Raw genomic sequence first — 7715 nt, forward strand, 5'->3', positions numbered from 1 at the left:
CACATGCAAATCATTCTTCAGGCACTAGGGTAAATTTCACCCTTTGGCTGGGAAAGCTATCAGTTCTCTTTAGACACGGCTGTAGGTCTTTTGGAAAAGTAGAGCTGTGGTCTACAGATGCTACTGCTGTGTGTTCTCCTTTGCCTGGTGACAGTTCTCCAAGGTGGGAGATTCAGATATCTGACTTGAATCTATGGGGATGGCTGTGACTTCAAGTGAATGACAGGAACCATCGTTTTTGTTTGCAGGTGTCCTGTCCCAGTTGCAACTTCAGGAGTTGGGTCCAGGACTGGAGAAGCCCTCCCAGAAGCTGTCCCTCACCTGCTCTGTCTCTGCTTTCTCTATCACAAATAGTGGTTACTGCTGGAGCTGGATCTGCCAGACCTCGGGGAAGGGGCTGCAGTGGTTGGTACACAGATGCTTTAATGGTAATACATATTTTAACCCGTCATACCAAAGCCGACTCTCAATCACCAGAGACACATCGAAGAACCAGTTCTCCCTGCAGCTGAACTCCATGACTGCTGAGGACACGGCCATGTATTACTGCGCAAGCGTCACAGCCAGGGGAAGTCATTTTCCTTCTTCAAAACAGGTTATCATGGTAATTCTCACCCTATCCGTTACTCAAAACCTGTTGACAATGAAATACAGTCATGTCCAGATTCATGCATTCAATGCACGATTTTAAATATACTGAGCTCAGTGACCTCCTACTGCCCAGGGTCAGGTCTGTGAAGGTTTCTTTCTGAATAGCTCTCTGTGCACTCTTGGCAGTGAATGACTAATGATTTTTATGTCTCAGAAAATAGTTGTGGTGATTTCTAGGGCTAAATTGGTGACGTGCCCTTAGTGATGCTTGTTACACATTGTCTCCCTAGATGCAGAAACAGTGTTCCAGGCACAGAGAGACCCCTGACACCCGGAACAGGTGAACTGCAATGACCTGTTTGGTGGGCAGAGTCATTAGTAAGATCATTCATTGGAATCAAAATGAAGGGGTCACTCATTCGAAGGACAAGTTTGATTCCAAAAGATAGTAAATGTGTCACAAGAGGAGGAAATTGAAAGCTACTTTCTCAGAATGTTCTTTAGGTCCTGTTTTCGGCAGATGCCAGGGAATGAAGTCAGTGATGATTTCCTCTCGGAAGCTGTGGTTTCTCCACCTTGTCACATCTCTCTAGAGACACCATGTGTAATAACTTTTGGGAAACGTCCTGCATTGGAACCTGCCTTCTCTTCATTGTAATGGGCTTTGTCTGTCTTTCAACATCTATCCAAAGGCAGGCTTCAGAGTAATAAGTATTGATGAGCTCTCAGTTTACACTCCAGGATACTAACTAGTGGCATTTGTAGTCAAAATTAGAAACATTTCATGCAAAAATGTATTCTCATGTTGAGTGGATATTTTCTCCACACACTCTAATGTATCTTGAAGCTTTTCATTCTAACGAATACTCACTCACAAATGTGTATTTATTCAATAAACATCTCTTAGAATGATCTCAAAAACGTTTTCTATGCCAATATTATCGTTTGGAAGCATATAATTATTAAGATTCTCAAGGAAAATGGAAAGAATGAAAAAAAGTTAATCCAAAAGAAAAACAAGTGCAGAATATAAAGACTTACAAAATAATAAAAAAACAAAAATTAAGAGAAAACATATAAAATGAACTGAGGGCAGAAAAATTGAGGGGGAAATCAGTAATTCCACAAAGGGGGGGGGATAAAACCAGAAAGATAACCCAATGCATAATGACAGCAATAAATGCAGACACATCAATAATGACATGAAATATAAATGGATTCTATGCACCTCTCAAGTGGCAGAGAGAAGCACAATGGATAAGGAAACTTGATCCATAATTCTATGCTTACAAGAAACACATTTGAGACATAAAGACAAATATAACCTAAAAATGAAAGATAGAAGAAAATATATCAAGAAAATGGCAATAAAAAAGCAATATTAACCAGTGACAATTTTAAAATGGAGTACTAGCAATAAAAATAAAAAATAAAATAGACTTCAAGACCCAATCCTTAATGGGAAACAAACAAGGGCATTATATGATAAAAGGTACAAAAGAGCACAAAGGGAAAAAAAAATATATGCACTCAATGGCAGACCCTCAAAATATATTAATCACACGCTTATAGACTTAAAGAGAGAAATACATAATTTTACAGTAATAGAGTTAAATATGCCCCACTGAGTTTTACAGAACAACTCAAAAGATCAATTGGACAATAAATCTGGATAACACAATTTACTGACCTCATAGACATATAGGAAGCATACTGTGTAAGTCTGGGTAAACTAGAGAAACAAATTCACAAAAACTCATATGAACAGAGAGTTTTATATAAAAGGTAAGTGTACATTAAGAAAGCTTCCCAACCCAGTGCTGTCCAAGCCCACAAGTCCAACATTTGTCCCTATGTCGGACACTAATCCACAAAGTCCTCCTCCATCTCACAAAGCACACGCAATGATGCTGACTGCAGGAGGAAAGCCGAATCAGAGAGAGTGTAAGCATCACAGTGCTGGCAGGGGTCTCCACATAGCTGCTTCAGCACCCAGGGGTGCATCAGGGTGGGTATACAAGGCTTCTCCTCAGGGATGTCTTTCAGGAAGTGAATCTTGCCAGCTGAAGCAGGGAACTGGCTAAGGCACCTGCACCCTGGTCCAACCATCAGAGAGCAAGAGACCCAAGAACTCAAAAGGCGAGGCTCATGGAGCCATTTATCTCTCTCTGCTCTTCACTGTGAACCCTTAGAGGTACTATTGCCAATCCTTGATTGTTTGGTTACCAAAATAAACTCTTTAATTTTTAACAGAAACCCTTTTGCTCTTTGACAGGAATGATGGAAGATGAGATAGTATGTACATTTTTCTCAAGGCTGTTTATCAATCACTGCTACATGTAGAAAGGAAGGAAAGAAAGAAGGGGATGAGGGAAGGATGGAGGAAGGGACGGAGCGAGAGGAATAGAGAAGCAACAATACATGGAAATAGAGTTGCCATCTTAAGGAAATTTTATTTTTATTTATCTAGTAGCTAAATTTTGGTGACAAGGATGTATTTACTACCAATAAATTAGTTAAGAAGAATCAGATCCCAAAATAAGAACAATGAAGTCATTGGACAATCTCTATGAGTCCACTGCCCAACCTGCTTAACCCTGTGTAACACTGTAAATTTCACACTTGCCCAAAGAGCCTCCCCTGGGATATGACATATGGACACACGATAATGAAATATATATACCTCATATGGTGCCGATATTTATTCTGTATTTTCCTTCCTGACACTCTGTTGACACATTTCTTTCTAGAAAAGTATACCATTCCACCAACCTACTATCAGTTATGTCTAAATATATTGGGCAAACATGCAGATAAAGGACAGTCCCAAGTTCAGGTTAACATGGAACAGAAAAACATCGCCACATCAAATCATAAGACATTTAGAAGGAGGAATTACGAAAAACCCATCTCTTTTTAAAAGTCACAACCCCACCCTGATGCATACTCAGGAATGTTTCTGTGAAATTGGTACATACCCACGATCCCCTATATTTCCTTCGTTGTGTACATACCTAAAACTATAAACCACACTCCTCACTGTTTTTTTTCCTTAAGGAGCTTGCTTTTGGGATTCTTCTGGCTCACTCCTTTCTTATTCCAAGTAAAGCTTCCCCATTTCATTTTTATGCAGCCCATTGGTAACTTGGGACCCACTTCCTCTTGCTGTGTGTTTATTCAACATGACATTAAATATTCATCTACCCCTGCCTCCCCCACTCCCTGAGAACTGTTATTCTACAAGAGCCTGTGAGGAGTACTGCTGTGTGTTTTGACATATTTTTGTTTACTGAGTTACCTTTGGGATTGTTCCAATTTATATCAACACTGTGACCAAGAGAACAGAGCACGGACTGATGTTGTGCCATCATCACACTTGCTATGCTTGTTCTCATGGCTACACCTGTTGTATCAATCCATGCCACTGAGGAGCTTCCTCTTTTTCACTGACCGTCGACTTTACTGAGCATGGAGTCTTTTCCGGGTACTGCTCTCTCCTCATAGCATGACCAAAGTGTGTGAGGTGAAGTATCACCAATCTTGGTCCAAAGAACTTCTCTGGTTGTGCTTCCCTTTAAGACAGATCAGCTTATTTTTATGACATTGCCTGGTATTTTCAATATTCTTCACCCACACTATCATCAAGGTCCATGAAGCACTACTCCAGTCCTCCTTCACAACGGTCTAGCATTGACATGCATATAATGTGATTGAAAGCCCTGACCCATGGTTATTTTCATGGCCTCCTTAATCCTCAACATGACAGCATAGTCCCATGTAATACAGACCCCTAGGAAAGAGGTATGCATACCTGAGTGACACATTGAATTAAGTATCTGGTTATTGAATTAAAGTTCATGGATTTAAAATAACTAGTTAGTCCTTGTCAGGAATAGGAGGTTATCTGACCCAGAGAATATTTATACAATGTGATACTCTATCAAAAATCCTACAGAACAGTTCTATTAACCATACAGGGTCTCTGTGATTCAGAAAAGACTCGATGACATTGAGTTTGGTTTGGGAGCAAATATTATTTGCTTGCTTGTTGATTTGCTTGCTTGATTCAATGATTTGTCCTCAGTGGAGAGGATTCCTGGTGTGTGAATAGCTCTCAGATCTCACAATAAAAAAATGAAAGAAGAAATGTGAATGAAAATTGGATATGTTCACATCAAACAATACAGATAAACCTGGACCCTGGATAACTTAAGATAGCAAACACTTCCATCTGGGAAGACACTAAACTGAGCCTATGTGTAGGCGTCCAAATACCTCCATCTCTGCTCACTGTCTTGGTCCCACATGCACAGGCGCGAGTCTTGGAGAAAATAGCTTTTGGAGTGGTAGGACCTATGTTCCCATGAGCTGTTCACAGTCTCCAGACCTTATCCAGCCATTGACACTCATAGGCAAATTGCTCACGTGATTTCCTGTTTAAATGCTGCCTCTCCCTCAGGGGACACACGCAACTGCTGAATCAGGGTGACTTTGCTCCTGAAATGTCTGCTTCCTTCCTCTTTATCCTCATGGTGCTGAGTCTCCCATTGGGTCAGTGTCAGGGGGATATGGAATCCTCCCCAGCAGATTAACTGACAGATGGGTGTTTAATATTTATTTCTTATGTCTTCAGGGGACCTGGCCCTGGTGCAGCTACAGGAGTCTGGTCCTCAGATAGTGAGGCCTTCACAGACCCTCACTCTCATCTGAACCACCACGGGGACTCTGTTTCCAGCACCAGTGCTACTTGGGATTCGATCAGGCAGCACCCTGGAAGAGGCCTTGAGTGGCTGGGAAGGACTTAGTACAGAACAAAGTGAAACAGATTATGCACCATCTCTAAATGATCATCTAGTCATCAACCCAGACACATCGGAGAACCCGTTCTCCCTGCAACTGAGCTCTGTGACCACAGAGGATGCGGTTGTGTATATCTGTGCAAGAGACACAGTGAGGGTACATCAGTGTGGGCCCTCACACAAACCTCCCTGAAGAACAGGTGATGGAACTGAGATGCAGGGGGTGTTCAGACCAGAAGAGGGAAATCAAGCATAAACAGCACAAGCCCAGGATCCTAGAGCAGGTGTAGGAGTGAGCCCAGATGTGGATTTTTTGCTTCCCTAAGTTATTCTGGAATAGCTATTTCATAGCATTTGTAGCTTTAATATTGCTTGCATCAGATTCACCTTAGTCCTGGATTTGACATCTGCTTTAATCCTTAAAATCTGTCTTTTGTAGCAGTGCATCAAAAGACAGAGACTCTCCACTCAAGTACACCCTCAATGCAAAAAAAAAAACAAAAAACACTTTGCTATATTAAACTGGCATTCCATGATGGTCACCTTCCCGACACGATCAATTAAGACAATTGTGTGCATAAGCAAATGTGCTGAAGAAAGTTGATGGTGCCAAGCTATCAGAAGATATAGCATCTAGGGTCTTAAAGACTTGAAGGTAAGCAAACGGCCATCTATCTTACAACCAACAAAGCTGACATGGAAGAAGCACAGCAGCCTGTGTCACCCCGAGGTCTCGAAGGGATCAATTATCAGGCATCAAAGAAAAAAAAATTCTTATCATTGTAAATGATGGGGAGTGCAGAATGGAGACCCAAAGCCCATCTCTAGGCAATTGGACACACCCTTACTGAAGGGTTGTTGGGAGGGGATGAGCCAGTCAGGGTGCAGTGGAGAAAAGATGAAACATACAACTTTCCTCTAGTTCTTCAATGTTTCCTCCCCCCACTATCATGATCCCAATTCTACCTTACAAATCTGACAAGAAGAGAGGATGTACATTGGTAAAAATAGGAAATGGAAACACAGGGAAACCAGGATAGATAGATGACCCCTTCAGGACCAGTGTTAAGAGTGTTGATACCTGGACATTGGAGGGGAGGTGGGGCAAAAAGGGGGAACTGAGCACAAGGATCTACATATAACCTCCTCCCTGGGGGATGGACAAAAGAAAAGTGGATGAAGGGAGAAGTTGAACAGTGTAAGGTATGACATAATAATTTCTGAACTACAAAGAGTTCATGAGCGAGAGGAAGGTGGGGAGGGAGGGGGGAATGAGGAGCTGATATTAAGGGCTCAAGTAGAAAACAAATGTTTTGAGAATGATGATGGCAACAAATGTACAAATGTGCATGATACAATGAATGGATGTATGGATTGTGATAAGAATTGCATGAGCCCCCAATAAAATGATTGGAAAAAAACTTACTAGTGACCTTGAGCTTAGCAGCCTCAGTGTAATGAACCACACACATAGGACCTGCAAGATATCTAGAATATACTTATATACACTTGGAATGACCCTCTTAGAAGTCATTCAACTTCACTTATGGATATATTGTGAGAGGGTATGCAAATAGAGCCCCTCCTGCTGATGAGAACCACCCAGCCCCAACTCTGAAAGTTTTCCAGAGGTGTCCCAGCACTGGAATTTCCGGTTGTCCCCATTCAGGACTTAGCACATTGAGTAACCATGGAGTTTCCACTGAGCTCACCATTACTTATTGGAATTTTAAAAGATGATTTGATGGATAACAAGTGTGTGTTTAAGTGGGCACGAGTGAGAGACGGAATATGGGTTACGGTTTCCATTACCAGGATGCGTTTGCAGGTGTCCAGGGAGAGGCGTAGCTGGTGGAATCTGAGGGAGACTTGAGGTTTCTCTGAGATTCCTCTCTGAAGTCTCTGTATTCACTATCTATAACTGTCATATGCACTGGGTCTGCGTACCTCCAGAGAAGGGGCTGCTGTGGGTTTCATATATTTATACTGTTGGTAGGACATCCCAGACAGACTCAAGGGCCAATCCCCCATCTCCCGATACAACAGCAAGAACATGCAATATGAAATGGACAACCTGAAATTCGAGGATACAGCCATGTCTGACTGCAAAAGACGCACAGTGAGTGGAACTAGAGGTTAACCCAGGCACGAATGTCCCCTAGTGGGAGGGGCTGGGCTGCAGGGGGCTCTCAGGACCCACACAGCACAAGACTCACTGGTGGACCATCACTACTGGCTTCCTGTTTTGTCTAGGGGTTCTTGTCCATATCAGTATCCCTCAGGGAAATTGTGGATCTCCTCACTTCTGTCAGCACTATGAGCCAA

Source organism: Tenrec ecaudatus, chromosome 3 (genome assembly GCF_050624435.1).
Source record: "Tenrec ecaudatus isolate mTenEca1 chromosome 3, mTenEca1.hap1, whole genome shotgun sequence".
NCBI classification, from domain to species: domain Eukaryota; kingdom Metazoa; phylum Chordata; class Mammalia; order Afrosoricida; family Tenrecidae; genus Tenrec; species Tenrec ecaudatus.